This window comes from Lissotriton helveticus, chromosome 4_1 (genome assembly GCF_964261635.1).
Source record: "Lissotriton helveticus chromosome 4_1, aLisHel1.1, whole genome shotgun sequence".
NCBI classification, from domain to species: Eukaryota; Metazoa; Chordata; class Amphibia; order Caudata; family Salamandridae; genus Lissotriton; species Lissotriton helveticus.
This window is the reverse complement of record NC_136063.1, coordinates 530,813,889-530,831,839: the sequence shown is the minus strand read 5'-3', so window position 1 is coordinate 530,831,839 and position 17,951 is coordinate 530,813,889.

The following is a 17,951-nucleotide window of genomic DNA, read 5'->3' as shown; positions in this document are numbered from 1 at the left end:
CTTGGTGGAGTTCTTAATGTGTTTGGTCATGTCAAGTTTGGGGTCGAGGGTGATTCCGATCAATTTTACAGAATCTGCCAGGGTGAGATTGACGTTTAGGGCGTCCATTGCTTTTAGCCATTCTGCGATTTGGGGGTTCTCCTCTTTGATGGAGATGAGGAGGATTTCCGTTTTGTCTTTATTGAGTTTCAGGTGGTTTTGTGATAGCCAGTGTTGGACTACTCTAAGAGTGTCGTTGAGTCTGTGAATATCATCAACGGATGATGTTTCAAGGTAGATCTGGTTGTCGTCAGCATAGAGGTGGAAGGGGATATTCGAATTTTGTAGTATGTTGGTGAGAGGTTCCATGTAGATGTTGAACAGTTGAGGTGATAGAACTAAAACCTGGGGAACACCTCTGCTGACGGGGTGAAGGTCTGATGAAAAGTTTCTGATCTTTATTCTTTGGCTGCTGGTCTGGAGAAAGGAGGATAACCACTCGAGGACTACCTCTTCTGCCCCTACCCTATCATGGAGTACCTTGAAGAGTAGGTTATGGTCTACCGTGTCAAAGGCAGCCGATAAGTCCAGGAGAATGAGTAGGGTGCATTGAGTGATTTGTGTAAGTCAACAATGACATTGAGGACCTCAGCATTCGCAAAGATCATGTGTCTGCATGACGAGGTTGTGTCAGTACTTGGCTACATATCTGAGTGAGTCTACAACTCCAGCTGTAGGAGCAGATGTTTAGATAAGTGTGCCGGTATATGACTCTCTGGCTCTCTAAATGTGTATGTAAGTGACTGAACAAATACCTCAGTTCCAGTGTTAGGGAATAGAGGACTATGTAAGTGTATCTGCAACTGCTTTTGATACTGCTGAATATATAAGTAGTTTTTGAGTATGTGAATGAATTTTAAATCCCTCTGTTGCTGTCTCAGTGAGTGGCAAGGAGGCTCTATGCATTTGGGAACATGTATATCAGTTGCATTATGGCTGTAATGCACTATGAAGTACATAGGATAAGGGTCCGCAAGTGGACAAGTAACTTACTGAAACAATAGGACAGCTCTCATCTTTTAAGCACCATGCTTTATGGCTTATCTCAGAGGTGAATTATGTGTACAAATGTACATTTAAGACTTGACAAGTGAAGCTGGCAGTAAGAGTGCACAGAGAGGGTTTGCACTATTAGTCCTGACCCATTTTTAAAGGACTATTTCTCTGGATGGATGAAGAGCTTGTGTTACTACTTGCCTGCATGTCTGAGTGAGTGTAAGAGTCCAGCTACAGCAGTGCAGTGAGATGCTAAAATAAATATGCTGGTATGTAACTAGTACCTCTCTTGCTCTCTGAGGGGGAGATTTACAAAAAATGTCATGCAACGCAGTGCAGCCCCCTGCGAGGCTGCACTGAGATGTGTGACAGGATGGAGCATGAGAGCACCTTATCTTCAGAAATATGGTTCTCTCCTCCACTTTTCCTTGTGCCGGCACTGATTTCAGTGGCTGTGCACCATGCACGACCTTAGCGCCATCGCACTAGGGTGTGTGCTTGAGTCTAGCATTGGTTTTGTACAAAACACTATGCCTAAACATGATGGAAAGCTTTTCCCACATTGTATGCATGCTGCACAGTGTAGAATGCATGCAAAGTTGGAAAAGCATGGAGAATTGAGAGCATTTCTCCTGTTAGCGCCTCCTATAAATGGGTGGTACCTTTGGACGCAAAGCCATGTTTCAAAATATTTGTAAATATAGTTTTGCATTAAAAGGCATGGGTGGTTGCATGGGAACGCCCATGTTCCACCCATGTAACGCTCCCTTGACGCTAAGTAACGCAGAGCAGTGCTTCACAAGCTACTTTGAGGGTGCTTTCCAGTGCAATACAAGTTTTGCACTGGAAAGTAAATAGCAAAAAAAAATTAGCACTGATTAGCATCACTTTTCTGGAGCTAACCAATGCAAAATGTTTGTAAATCCCCCCTAAATGTGCATGTAAGTGGCTGAATAAATACCCCAGTGTCTGTGTTAGGGGCTAGAGGGCTAATTAGATTTGTTTAGAACTGCCTTTGATGTTGCTGTATACATAAGCAGTTTCTGAGTCTGTGAGTGAATGTATAAGTTCCTCTGTCACTCTGTAACTGGGTGAGAGAGAGGCTCTATGCTCTGGAAAAATGTATGTCAGTTGCATTATAGGTGGTATACTCTAGTGCTTGACATAAGGATCTGCAAGTGCATGAGTAAGTTGATAAAACTCAAAAAGTTATATCTCAATCTTTTAAGCACAAAGCACTATACTTTCTGGCATACCTTCAGGTGAGTTATGTGCACCTAAACATGGATGTAAGACTTGACAAATGGCTTTTACATGCCAAGTGGAGATGGCATTCAGACTGCACAGACAATGTCTGCAGTAGTAGGCTGGACCCATGATTAAGGGACTATTTGTCTAGATGCTACTTGCCTACGTATCTGTGTGAGTGTAGGAGGGCACCTGTAGCATTGCGATGAGATGTTTAAGAAAGGGTACCTGTATTTGACTGTCTGTTTTAGTACCTGCATGGCTCTCTAAATGTGTATGTAAGTGGCTGAACGAATACCTCCGTGCCTGTGTGAGGGAATAGAGGGGTATGTAGGTGTGTCTGCAACTGCCTTTCATACTGCTACTAATATATGTAGTTTCTGAGTCTGTGAGTGAATGTATACGTGCATGTGTCATTCTGTGACTGGGTGAGAGAGGCTCTATGCTTTGGAAACATGTATGTCAGTTGCATTATGGGTGGTATACTCTATGTAGTGCTTGGCATAGGGGTCTGCAACTGCATAAATAACTTACTGAAACTCAAAAGAACTTCTCTTAATCTTTTAAGCATAAAGCAAACCTACAGCTTATCTCTGAGATGAGTTATGTGTACTAAAACATGGATTTGATACATGACAAACAGCATTTATGTTGTAATGCTATGTTAGAATGTTTTTGGCTCATGTTCTATTTCCTCTTGTTCTATTCATGGGTTCTATTCACCATCAGTTGCCTGCTGATCGTTGAAAGGCGCACCAAGTCAATGCCTTAAGAATAAAGGTCTACTTCAAGATACTGTGTACAACCTCATCACTACATTTTGGACTCGCTCTGGACGTGGTTGTTGTGAACCATTTCAGTCAAGCAAGAGAGCACAGAGTGCGTCATCGTTTCCATTGTTTCCAGTGTTTGACTTTTCCTGCAGTGCATGTATTTGCAGCATGTAGCATGGCACAGATATAATAAGGCTTCACCTTACAAGAATGCCTTATTACGTTAATGAGCGTAACCTGGTATTTTAAGCTGCCAATCACTTTGTCGCTCTACGGGGACTCTACGGGGACTTACTTCAGGCTGCATGCGTTCTGCTTATCCAGGGAGGCAGTTCTACAATCGCATTCTGGAGCACACGAACTGTGGTACGTGCTCAGGGAATCACGTGACTCTAGTGTCATAAAGAGTCAAAACAGCCTACAACAATGTGGACTGTGTAGGGTGCGAGGTAACCTGACTCATATTTATGAGTGGTTACGGCATCATCTGAGGGGCGTGGTACCTGATTGGTGAATGATCAGGGACATTTTAGTGGCGTGGTACCTAATTGGCAATCTACATGCTAGTCTTCAAGTGCACTTGTATTTAGTGCAGCATTCCGTAGCAACCACTGTGCGTGTACTTGCGGGCTATCTGAAGGACGCAAATTAAGCTTTGAATCTCTGAACAATGCAGGAGTCTTCAAGTGCCCCAGATGTGATTTGGACAACAGCAAAAAATAAGTGTCTGCACTGAAGGAGTGGTAGAAGTGTCCAGGAATTATTCTCACCTATAGTAACTCTATTTCTTTAAGAGAAAATTTGGCAAGCGGTGTGAATTTTGTTTGCAAACAACTTAGATCACATGTTGTGATAAACTACTTAGATTATTTTCTTGTTTAGAGTGTGGGATGCAGGTTGCAGGTAAAGTGATGGAGTTGGCTACAATAACTCCACCATCAGCATTTCTCAGTCTGCCAGTAAATCCATCCAAAGACTGGGAGGAGTGGGTGGATATTTTGATGACTACTTAGAAGTGTTAGGTTTGTTAGAATTCTCAGCAAGCAAGAGAAGAGCAACTTTGTTGATCTCCTTGGGAAAGGAGAGACAGCATATTTTCAAATATCTACCCAAAGTGGTTGACCAAGCAGAACGTACTACTAGTGTTGCAGGAAAGGCTGTGGGTTGACAAAGATTCATCATTGAAGGATGCCAGTGAAATTGCTACGGTGGTTGAAGAGTCAGAATATCGTATGAGGGAGAGGGAGCGTGAGAAGGGGAACAGTTTTGGGGTATTGTCTTTGGTGGAGGTTGCATTGACATCTAAGGCAATGCCCAGGAATGTACCTAAAGGTTCCGTGGGTAGTAAGTACTCTACTAAAACCTGCACTAGGTGTGGGCATTGGTATCTGGCCTCTGATGTCAAGCAATGCTATGCCATTGGGAAGGAGTGTAGGAGGTGCAGACCTAAAGCTCATGTGCAAGGATAAAGACAATAATCACATCAAAGTGGCAATGGTAATGGATGAGGTGCCAGAAGCAAATGGTCACATACTCACAGATAGAGTGTTATGTGTTGGTGGGGAGGTCTGCCCGTGTGTTATGCTGGAAGTTGTGGTAAACCCACGGCAGAATTCTTCATCAAAAACAGGAGTGTGGAGTTAATGGTAGATTCAGGGCCATTTACATTATCATCCCAAAAGCAATGTTGTTAAAGGGGTGGTCAAATGTAAGCTTGCTTCCCAAGGAGATCAACTCTGGTGGCTTTCAAGGTGAACAGATTGACAGCATTCGGTATATGCATACAGACATTGCATTCAAGGATAGGTGTGTAAAGGGCAAGGAGTATGTGGCAGAGTCAGGTCCTCTTATTTTAGGGTGGTATCATCAATATGACCTGCATACCATAATAAACCCACGGGCACCTGCCCAAGTCATGGTGGTAGAAGAGGCCGCACTTGAGGATAATTTGCAAGGTGAAAAGAAGGTTTTTAGAGATGAGATGGGGCCACTGAAAGTATATCTTCATGAAATTAAATTAAAGCAAGATGCCATTCCCATGCAGCAGAAAGTCAGAAGGGTACCGATTTTGGTGAGGGAGGAGGTTAAAAAGTTGTTGGGGAAAATGCTTGGGAGGGGCCTCATCAAGCTCATTAAAATGTCCAGTTGGATCTCCCCAGTTGTGATCACTTTTCCACTCCCCAATTGAAACGAACTTAGGGGTGTATGCACAAGCCTCTATCGCCACCACAACATCACTTTTTCTGACGTTGTGGTGGCGATAGGGGTTTAGCCTTATTTACAAGGCAGTGTTTTAATGTGGCTTAACACAGCCTTGTAAATAAGGACCCATTTCAAGCTATGGTTAGCGTGAAAGAGGTGGGCAGTGAGTGTTGCGGTGGGCGTTCCACCGTAAGACCCATTGATTTTGATACTGCCCCCTATGTAAAAGGACAGAGTACATAGAAAGCAGTGCCAAAATTAACTTGGTGAAACGAGGAGAAATGCATTATTTATCCTCATTTTCCCATGTGCGTTGCATTGTACAGCACACATGGATAAAGCAAACTGCCATGGATTTTTTATGTACAGGAATGTCCTCCTTCCTGTACATAAACAAAATGTAAAAAAATGCCATTTTGTGACTTTCATGTATGCTGCATGAAGCAGCACATATAAAAGGGACAAAATGGCATTTTATGATTGTTTATGTGCAGGATGGGACACCTTCCTACACGTAAACAATCCACTCCCTGCACGCAGACACCCGGCAAGGGTACCTGCATTGGCACCACACTTCTAAGTGAAGCGCCAGTGCAGGGGGAAACACAAGGCTGTACCATATCCTTGTCAATATGGTGCAGCCTTGCCTTTCAGAAGTGGCGGAGTGAGGCGTTAAGCCATGATGGCTAATGCCTGTACATATCCCCTTCTTTTTGCCGATCAGGGGAGGGAGGTTCTTTTTCAAACTTTCCCTTAGGCATGCATACCATCAAATTTGCTTACATAATAAGCCCTTGATGGTGTTTATCACCATTTGGCGGCACTTATCAATTCACTCAGATGGCCTTTGGTTTGGCTTCAGAAGCTGGTGTCTTCCAGAGGATGATGACTGAAGTTTTTTGGGGCTTGGACAATGTCATTTACTTCCAGGACAGCATTTTGGTTTTTAGGGACACTGTTGAGAATCATAAAGTGTCCTTGAAAAAGGTGTTGGAATGAATTTCTGAGGCTCGCTCAACCTTGAGACGGAAGAAATGTGAATTTTCAGTGGAACAAGTTGTCAACTGAGGGGATCAAGCCCAAGAAGGATTTGTTGTCTGCAATCAAGGCTGCACCTTTGCCTAGGGATAAGGAGCAGCTGGGCTTTTTCCTAGGTTTGGTTGAGTACTACGTAACATTTGAATGAGATTTCGCAAGCAAGACAGAAAATTTGAAGGTTTTGTTAAGGAAAGGTGTGAGTTTTGTGTGGGGAAGTAAACAACAGGCTTGTTTTCAAATGTTAAGGAGCAGGTGTGCAAGGTCAACCTTTTGGTGCCTTTCCATATTAAGCAAAAAACTATTATTACAGTTGATGCAGGATCCACAGGCATTGGTGCAATACTCTCCCAAAAACATGGTTCCACAGAGAAGACAGTAGCCTTGCCTTGCGCTCATTAACATCTAGGGAGAGGAGCTGGCCTAATGGCTCGGGCGGTCGACCTCAAGTCTGGGGAACTGGGTTTGAGTCTCAGCATTGATGCTGAACATCCTCTGATTCTCGGCAAATCACTTAATCTCACCGTGCCTAACAAAAATTAATGTGTCCTCATGTAATAAAACTGGGGCTATGTAAAGCGCTCTGATACCCGATTCAGGTCAAGTTCACGATATATAAAACTCTGTAAAATAAAATAAAAATAAAATCTACCAAATGACACTATGCTGTCATTGAGAGGGATTACAGCAAACAAATGATGGATGGAATGCTGATAAAGCAAACATTCTCCCCCAGTCAAAAAATCTGGGTTAAATCCATCGTTCTTTTGCCCACTACACATCCCCAGTTTGGTGAAACCCTGAAACCAATCCTAGGATGCTCGTTTCCGGTCCAGGAAGACCTGGCTTGGCAGTTCGGGCTGGAGTGTTCCCATGAGGCACAGGGTCAAGACTGATTTGCATATGGCCAGGTCTAAACTGGGGTGGCATGGAGAGCAAAATAATGATGGATTTAGGCCCAGATCTCTTGACTGGGGATGAATGTTTTGATTTGTTCTGCATTCCGTCCATCAAGTGTATGTCTTTTGTCATTGAAAGGGAGGTTCTGGCAGCTGCCTGGTTCACTGAGCATTTCTGAACCCATGTTTGGGGTTGTCAAATCACGTTACGCACTTGATCATAAACCCCTTTTGAGAATACTGTCATCGGGAGGTACTGGAAAGTGTTCTTTGAGTTTACCTTGGCTAGGCTTGCGCCTTCAGGAGTATGATTTCTGTATTGAACGCATTCAGGGTTAAAAGCATACCCAAGCCGATTGCCTTTCACGCATGCTTCTTGATTGGAGGATGTTATTCATGATGAAGAGCAAATGGCCAGTGTGAGTGATGTAGTTTAATGGTGGGGAGGGATTGTGACTAAAGGTGAGTGGACTGCTGCCAGGAAAAAAGATGTGGGTTTGAACGAGGTCATTGAAATGATAAAGAAAGGTGGCAGGAAAGAGAGTACATTCACAGTCTCCTTGGTCCTGGGAGTACGTGGCACAGTACTTGTATGGACTTCATTGGACCCTTGTCAGTTATGGGCCGGAGTAAGAACTTCGCCATGGTGACGGTGGATGTACATTCAAGGTGGTTGGTTGTCAGGTTTTTTTCTGACATCTCCACCAGAGCCACAAGAGCAGCATTGCAAGAGGTGTTCAGAAAGGAGCAGTACATTGTGGTTTTAATAATGGATAATTGTACACAACGCACATCTGAAGAAATTAAAGAGTTTTCCTTTTGTCATGTGGAATCAGTCACTCTCATACTGCTTTGTACAATCCCCAGGCGAATGGAATTGTTGAGAGGACTAACCGCATGGTTAAGTGGGCTCTTCAGATACTCGAGTCCAGTACGTTGAATGTGGAGTCCACTGTTTTTGATTTGGTTTGGGCCTATTGTACCACGAAGAACTGTGCGATGGGGAAGGTTGCTTTTGGTATGATGAGGGGAGGAAACCCATCTCCAAACTTAAGCCTTCATGGATGGTTGATTTGATTGGAGGATAGTATGTGATTCCCAGTTGTTGTGCTTTAGGTGTGATTCTGGATTCTGGAATTGTCCCTGGGGATTGGATCAAGATCAAATCAGGCAGAGTAACAAAAGTTTTGAATATATTTCGAGGCCCATATGAGGCGAAGAGTGTGTTCAAAAGGCATGTTGTTTTAACCAATGGTGAGTGTTGGAATTTAGGAAGGGTAGCTAAGTTGCTTCATCTGGTTGAGGAAGTGGTGGAAAGGAGGATGATTAGTGTAGTAGTTATATGTTGATAAGGGATAATGGAATTGTGCACTCAAACAACCTTCGTTTGAATGGTGGAAATGGCTCGAGTTATGCCACCAGGATGAGCGATGGTGCTGGTTCATCTGCAAGTAACAGGCCTGGGGTTGGCCTAGTCAAATTCCTAGGTTCAGGAGACCACCCGCATATTTACAAGTTTTTACTTACTGAATGTTTATAATAAAATTGCTTATAATGTGCTTATAATGTTTTACTTTATTTACCCTGGTGTAAAGGTGGGCTCTTATTTCTATACTGAGAGATCTTCCTTTACCTTAATGTGTCATCAATTAATTAATGTTCTACTTTTTTCTGGTTTATGTCCTTGCTTTCTTTATCTTCATCCTTTACATGTTTCAGTGGGAATGGAAGGGGATTTGTGTAATGCTATGTAAGAATGTTTACGGCTCATATTCTATTTCCTCTTGTTCTATGTGTAGGTTCTACTCACAGGCAGTTGCCTGTTGACTGTTGGAGAGGGCACCGTACCCATGAGTCTATGCCTTAAGAATAAAGGCCTACTTGAAGTTACTTGGTGTTCGACCTCATCACTATATTTTACAAGCCAACCGAAGGTGGCAGTGAGACTGTACAGACAGGGTCTGCACTAATAGGCGTGACCCATGTTTAAACACTGTGGGGCTTATTTACAGGCCCCTTGTGCCTCCGGGGTGTCACTTTTTGTAACACACTGGCAGCGCAACCTGCGGCTCCATATTTACAAGGACACTTAAAGCCACCCTGCGTGGCTTTTCGTGTTCTTGTAAATATGACCCCTGTACGCACAACACTTTGCGTGAGAGGGGAGTGCCATGGGTGTTGCTGTGCGTGATCCCATGCAACACCCAAGGCTTTTGCCGCATTTACAGATTTACAAGAAATTGTAAACCTGGAAATGTGTTGGCATGCTACACCCCCCAGGGGAGGCGTAGGAAGGCGCATTCTGCAGCACACAAAGAACAAGCAAAGCACTTCTTGGGATTGTTTATGTGCACGAATGTGTTCCTTCTTGTAGATAAACAATCATTTAAAAAAATGACATTTTGCAACCTCTATCTGTACTGCTTTAAGCAGCACACATAGAAGTTTCAAAATGCCATTTCAGATTGTTTATGTGCAGGAAGGGGCACCTTCCTGCACATAATCAATCATTCTCCTCAACACAGGCAGTGCAAGGGTGTCTGCATTGGCACACAGCAGCTAATTGTGAGCAAGTACAGGGGAGAGGACAGGGATCCGTCATATCATTGTAGATATGACACATTCTTGTGCTTCGGAATTAACGCTGCACCATGCAGCCTAATGGCTTGCGGCACCGCACTGCGTTAATTCCTTTTAAATAAGTGCCTGCATATTTAACTATGCCTGACACTTTCATACTACACATAGTAATAGTTTAAAGAGTAAGTCTAAGCATCTAAGCACATACAAACCTGCCCTATAATTAACGAACACCTACCCCAAAGGATATCTAACACATAGCTGTAAAGTTTTACATGTACATGCAACATGTACGCCCACAGTGCATGTTTTTTCCTTTCAATTCTACCTATTGTAGTCCTCTTTTAAAATGGAATAAATAGGACTACAAGTCCTAGAGTTCAAAGAAAAACATTATTTTGAGCAGTACATCATGTATGGACCTGTAAAACTTTGCACATCTTCTAATACATTGCTGCGTATAAGTTTAGCCCTTAGCAAACCGTTTTTTCTAGCAATCAGAGCATGCAGTAAAACAGCACATTTACAACATACAGTTCCAGGCCAACACATTGTAAACCCACTTCTCAAACACCTAATCTGCACCACAGACAAACTCTTATATGCTCACACACTCAGAAAGTGTCTCACTCACCTATAAATAGGTATATAAAACAACTCACACTACCACTCATAGATCATCTCTTGTACTTTCAATACACCTTTCTATATATTTCATACTCACTTTTAACAACATCACAAACACATATACCTTTTAAATCAATATTTTTCTCAAAATTGAATGCAATTCACATAAGAGAAAATTAGGTTTGTTGGAGAAAAAGGTTTTTTTGCACTTATTAGATGGATTCAATACTCTCACGAAATGTGAAAACTAAGCATAAGAATAGCACAGCACTCTAATACAAAGCAACCATTAATGGCAACCTTTTCAACTTCACACTCTCTGATACTGCGGAAGGTAGCAAATAAAAATATATCTTTAATATTTTAGTTTTCTAACACAACTTCTGAATGGTTAGTATGTGTTAACCCTTCCATGCCCTTTTATAAAGAAGCCCAATATGGTCGGGTATTTGTATATAATTGTGAGTTAGTTACAATCTTCGCAACTGAATCGCGAAAAATAACGGTAGTCCAAAAGCATATTTGCCTAAATAGTTTAACTACTTCAAAAATACAGTACTCTTTATTAGCAGGCCCTCACTAGGAAACCAAATCCTTGTTTCAAAAATTAGTTCAAAGACATCTAATTTTTAAAAACAGACAACTATCTCTTTTACGCCTTTCCCTCAATGCACTCTTAGCACCGTCTCCATAGCAACCCACTAGAACCAGCAAGTCACAAGTTTCCAACACCTTCTACAAGCACCATACTAGTTACAAAATCAACTGCAAAACGTGTGGTTGACTATTCACAATTAACAGCATATCCAGGGTTGCATTACACTTTTTCCTTTTAAACCAGAGCCAGTATGAGATCTACTTACTGTAGTGTAGTCCCAAAAAGTACCCTGTCATTCAGGACCTACGACGTTTACAGATAACATATACTGTGGGTCTGGTGGCAGATTGACTCTGTCCACCCCTGCCGCATACATTAGCCTATGGTTCACATTAGTTAGCTTGCAGTGCTACTAGAAACTCCTGTTATCAGAGATATTAGTTTTTGCAACCTTAGGAGACAAAAACCTCAGACTCATGGAAACAATATATTACTTTTCACCCAATCGCTCGTGCTTGCTTGTTTTTGCTCTCAGATAGATATAAAGAAGAAACTGTTGAACGTGTTTACAATAAGAATTTATTGTTCAGTAGTCCTTCACATGTAGAATAAGTGCGCGATTACAACTGTAACACAGTAGCAGAGATATAGAACCAGCAGTACAGTGAATAAGAAGAGATAGTATTGTTCTACCGTTTTGCAACACTCATAAACCTATACATGAATATAAAATGCATTTATAAAATAAAGTGCATACTCCTAAGATGCCTGACTAGATGTACCTAAGTGCACCCAGCACGTGAGTAGATGCAAGAGAGCCAAAGCCTAAGAAACTAAGATCCTGAGAGCCAAGATTCCCGCTAGGCTTTAGTTCAACCCCCATACCTGAATAGTGAGAGTGAGGGACTTCGTCCTGGGCTTGAGCTGGACACCCCGCAAGGGATCGTCAGACCACTGTCAGCTGGAGCGATGTCATGTCGAAGCTGCAGCGTCTCTGGTCAGTGTGTCGGCCTTGAAGTACCGGGTCCCTCCTGCTTATTGATAGCAAGAGGTGCTGTATTTATACAGTCTATGTACGTGTGTTACCCATTGTTCAGTATGAGGATGACGTTGGGGATTAAACCTTGTGCGTCGATGGGAGAGGTGAAGTGTACCTCCTGGAGAGTGTACTCATTAATTATTCATATGTGCTAAGGATAATGTCTTAGCAATATCAATCGAGCAAAACCCACCCTTGTCATGAACTAGGTGAAAGGTTTACTCCATAAAAGGCTGCAGACCTCATAAGGCGTGATGTCCTTGTAAGGTATTCTGTCCTTATTTGGAGTTATGTCCTCATAAGGCTTGTTCATATGAAATAATGGGAGCTAATGTATGGAAATTGTACGATGTTACCTGAACCTATATTAGGCTACCAATATGAAATATAACACCCACTACACCCAATACTTAACAATAATAATACACATTTTGAAATACACATTGATAACAGTGTTAATGTATAAAATTATCAAGCAGTCATTTCAAATGTTTCTAAAAATGTTTTTAAAAGATCATTTAAAAATAGTTTAAAAAACGACGAAAAGTTTCTTTGGTAATGTTTGACATTGTTGTAAAGTTCCGCAAATCACAGTTTTAAATGAGTTCGATCACACAAGTTAAACTACTGTAAGCGTACTTAGAATGCCATGCTCTGAGATAGAAAGTGTCAATTTGAAAACATTATTTTGAGAGAAAATGAAAGGAAAGGAAAAAGTTCCATATTCGTACCCAGCACATGGTGAGCCAGATTTAGATGAAATGTCCTGGCTGGAAGAGATAACATTGTCACTCCCTGCTGTTGTAGGGGGCAAACATTGTTGTACCTCGCATAGCACATCAAGTGTGCATAGATGAAACTCCTCAGTGCTGCCAACAGTTGTTGGTGAGGCAGCCGGTGCAGTATTCGATACCTCGGTGCCAAGAGTGGAGCTGAAATCCAACTCGGTCAAGGGCACCTGCGGATCCTCGAGGAATGCATGCATTAAGATTGGAATACGCTGGAGACAGATTTGAGCATGGGACCGCAGTCGTTCCAGTCTGGAGTCTAAGTCCACTGGCGTCTCCATTAAAGGTCTCAGACAGATGTCTAACTCCCATTCTGCTCTGCAGGTTCGATGCAGTCATCGTAGACTGGTCTGAAGGACAGGAACCAGGAAGCACATAGTTCTCGAAGGCGAGGTCCACCCAGATGTTGTACCAAGCGCTCATGGTAATATCTTTCCAGGAGAGCTTTCGCAATCTCGCTGGCGGATGGTCCGTCCATTGCAAAGCAGGTTAGCGACAATCAGGATTTCAGCTACAACAAGCGGTATCAGAGGTAGACCCCCGAAAATGCTTCCAAACACGGAGTGTATGAAGTTAGGAATAACTCCAAGGATTGTTTGGAAAGTGCTAAGGAATCCGGACCCTATGGTCTTAAATAAGCGTATAATGCCACTCATATCAGACATGTTAAAGATACGTCTCACCATTTCTACAAAATGTAGGGGGCAGTTGGTGCGGATTAGTGCCTGTATCTCTGTCAAGGTCCTTGCAACTGGAAGTTCAAAGATTTCTCGAGCAGAGGTTAACAACATGGTTTGCTGTAAAAGCATGACTTTCATTCTGCTCAAAGCATCAAACTGTATGAACTAAACATTCTGTGAAGGCCATGCTAGCGCCTCCCTGGCTGTATCTGACAGAGGAAACAATACTTGCATACAGCAAGGAACACTGGTGTTCACGCTGACCAGATATGCAATGCCTGGAAGCATGCTACAACAACCTTGATCGTTCAGCATCAAGTAACTCCCATTGGAAAGCAATTAGAACACTGGCGATATCATGGCAGCTGGTGTTCCTTTCATGTGGCAAGACAGATTTGAAACTTACATGCTTTGTGCAAAACAATGTCTTGGCATATGAGAGAATAGCTTAAAGCGTTCTTACAGTTGGTACCACTAAGAAACACTTCTCGACCCCCACTCCGGCATTGAAACGTATATGGTAAATCCCAGGATTTCTTAATATATTCTTTACCCAACCTTTCATATCTGCCTGCCTGCCTTTGCTCAATGCAATAGTGAAACTAAAATGTAGTGACCAGGAGTATGAATCAGCCGTGGATCAGCCACTCAGTTGATGGTAATTCAGCTACTGTAAATGGTAGCCTGTCCAGTTTCTCAATTTGCCGCATTGTATATTTAGCTCCCCTTTGTGCCATTTCTATGTGTGTATCAGTTATATTCTGAAAACAAATAAGTACTGTTTATAAAACGCCAAGGCACAAGACCTGCACTCAAGGATTGCAAAGTCCAGCTCAATAACAGAATAGAACATAACTGTGATTGGCTGTGTTGTAATATGGCTAAGTCCTGTTCCAGTATGTAAGATACAATGTTGCCCAATGAATATACTCTGAAGGACAAAGTTGTTAACCCATTATCCACTACCGCTAAAGCTTTTTCTAAGTTAATACGGTCTATTTCCCGTATTCCCTCTGCGGTTTCTTTTTGGGAAATCTTCCAGATTTCATTATAGGCAGTATAAATGCCTGGACATATGAAACGCTTTTGCCGTTGTGTCCTAGATCCCAGTAAAAAGTTCCTAAGATCCATGTCCTGTGTGAGTAAAGATAAGTGTTGTTTCACTTTTGCAAGTGTTGAGGTCTCTAGCCATTGTAGGCACAACTTCCCAACACTATAGAATGTCACTACCCCTGGATGTTCTCTCTGTACATATCGTGGATCTGGCTTATGCATAAAGAGTCCCTTGGTGTTATGTAGGAACCGTTTATGACATGTGTTTGTGTCTAAGGGCCAAACCACCCACTTCTTCCAGATTGGGTCTGATCTATTATACTTTAGTATGTCATCAATTGTTGCCCCTTCCTTTGAAGAAGAATTCTGCCACCCCTGTGATGCTGTAGGAAATTTCGGTGTGTTCAGGTCCTTAATCTTGGCTATCCCAAGATAGGATGTCTGTTGCACAGTATCATTTAAAAAGATCATCTGCTGTGGATTGAGGCATGCTCTAAATAGTACCTCTGTACCGTGGACTTGCCAGGCCTTTGTACCCCAAATCGATTTTGTGTCAATTTCGTCATTCCATAGGTTGAAACCCTGTTCAGACAATTGGGCCAAAAAAGGATGCAGAGTAAATCTGTTTAGTATTGGGAAACATAATTTTCAGGAATGGTGATGGCGCACACTTATATTAAAAGGATCTGTGGGAGGCAAGATGGCGTCCACGCGAGCGGACGTGTAAGCTGACCTCTCCAGCCTTTCCAGCTATCCCGCAGGAGGATTGAGAGAGAAGCCGTGTTTTCTTGGAAGGCAGTTAGAGCGGGTTGAAAACAAAAGGACGAACTGAGGTTATATCGACGCATTATGAAAACTTGAAAAATCGAAGACTTTTGAAAGTTGAGGGGAAACTATTGGTAGTGAGCAACTTCGTAACTGCTCTGCAAGGAAGGTAATAAGAGAAAGCTACACACCTGTATCCTGTATCCTCCGAAACACCTTTGCTTACTCCAGCGAGCACAGGGTAAAGTGCCTGTCGATGCGGGGAATCTTTTCGACGCTCGTGGCTTATTCTTACAAGTACCGACGTGCTTGGTGGACGGCCACTCGAATTGTTGGCGTTGGGCTTCACAGGCTGAGCGAAATTGTTATGCGGGAGCAGGACAGAAGGAGCAACAGGCAAAATATGCCTCCGAAGGGAACTCGAGGAAAACAGCGCGTACAAGAAATTACTGGTGCTGGCACTGGTGGTGGCGGTGGAAACGAGCAGGAGGCGGGAGACAAAGTTGCAAAAACTGTCGGCGTCGTGGAGAAGAAGCTGAATGAAGCCGGTAAGAGTAAAACATTACAGAGTATAGAGTAATACCTGCGTTATTTGCGGCTGCTGAAGAAAAGAGGAAGGGAAAGATTGTAACTCTGCATGTTCAAACTGCTGTTGATAACTGGGCGAGTGTGTTTGAGACAGAATCTGTGACTGAAGTCACGAATGAGGGTCTTGAAAAGCAAACAAACACCAACTCATTACAGGATAGTGTTTTAACATTGTTTGAAGCACAAATAGCAGATGGGATCGAAGGAGTAATTCACCAAAATGAAAGTATACTTACCCCAGCGTCAGCATCAGCGCGAAGAAACAGCGTGGTGAATGATAATTTACAAAGTGATTTAGGCTTACAGCAGCAACAGCAACTTTCAATTGTGCAGTTAGATTTGCAACCACAATCTCTATTGCAGCCGCTTTCACAGCCCATACCACTGACTCAATTAAAACAGCCGATATCAATCGATGGAGACTCAGCAGATTTCTACTCCCTCTCCGAGGGCTCAGTCTCAGCAGCTTCCTCGTGTGACCATTTAACGGCGCAATATTCAAGGCAAATGCGAATGGCTGAGGAAAGCGATTTTGATCAAGATGAGTTTGGCAATTTCATGGAAGACAGCCCAAAAACAATATGTCAAGGGAGAGAATCAAGCTTGGAGGAAGGGGCTGTTGGCGGCATGATTCATCTAAATAATACTCAGAGTGGGGGTAAATTATCCACTGAGGAAGATATAACCTTGACCACGATTTATCAAACTATTTTATCTCATATGGATAAGACAGAGCAAGAGAGTCTGAGAATACAAAATTCTTGTCGCAAATTACAGACTTCAATACGCCGCTTGGCAAAATCACAGGCAGACTTTGGGGATAGATTTACTGAAGTTGAGACGAGGATTTCTAATATTGAGGATGAACTTGTTCAACAAAAGGCCGCAACTGAGATATTGAGTACCGACAAAGAAGACATACAATGGAAAATGGCGAACTATGAGAATCGGGCGCGTCGCAATAATCTGAGACTTTTGCAAATCCCAGAGGGGAAAGAGGGACAGGACCCACGAAAATGTATTGTAGAACTGTTTAAATATGCGTTTCCAGAGATTACAAAATGGGACTGGGAGAGAGAAATTGAGCGGGCACATAGATTTCCGTTTAATATTCGGATGCGATCAGGGGCAACGGAAGCTAGACCTAGGCCCTTGCTTATTTCGTTTAACAGCTTTCTTGCTAGGGAAGATGTATTTATGAGTACTCGACCAGATAGAAAGAGAAAAGGGGAAGGTTTTGAATTTTTTGCGGCGCCTGATTTATGCAAGTACACAGTCAAGAATCGTTGGCAACTGCGCCAGCTAATTACCCAGTTCCAGAGTAAGGGTGCTCAAGCATACATTATGAATCCGGCTAAATTGAAGGTTATATTTAAAGAGAGCATTCGATTCTTTACTAATGTGGCAAAAGCAAAAGATATATAAGGGTATATAGATCAAACAGCTTAGATAAGCTTAGATAAGCTGTATACTTTATTTAGTGCTAATGGCTTTTCTGTTTCGACTTCTTTCTCTTTATTGTTTAGTTTTTGACTAAAGGCGTGATATGTACTCCTGTGGGAGACAGTTGGGGGCTGGGGCAGCTTTTTCATCTACAGGACGATGAGTCCAAACGCCTCAGTAAGGGGGGGTGAAGGGGTGTCTGGGTAGGGGGAAGGTTCAAATGAGTGGGAGGGGGTGGAGATGGGGAGGTGGAGGGTCGGGGAGAAAGGGGGGAAAAACCACGGTCAGGGCAAGATGAAACATAAGAATTTTTTTTAGGGGAGTAGCATAATACCAATGGGTTCATATTTAGAGAAAAATCATAGAGGTACAATGTTCGTTCAGATAGTTGTGTTAAGTAACAATGTCCCGTAATATTAAAATTTGCTCTTTGAACGTGTCGGGCCTCAATAACTTAAATAAAAGGAAAAGGCTAGCGTTAAAAATTCGGTATATACAACCAGATATTATCTGTCTGCAGGAAACTCACCTATCTTGGAAAAATAGGTTTTTAGTAGCGGATTTGGGATACTCACTTATTAGTGCCTCACAACAAACT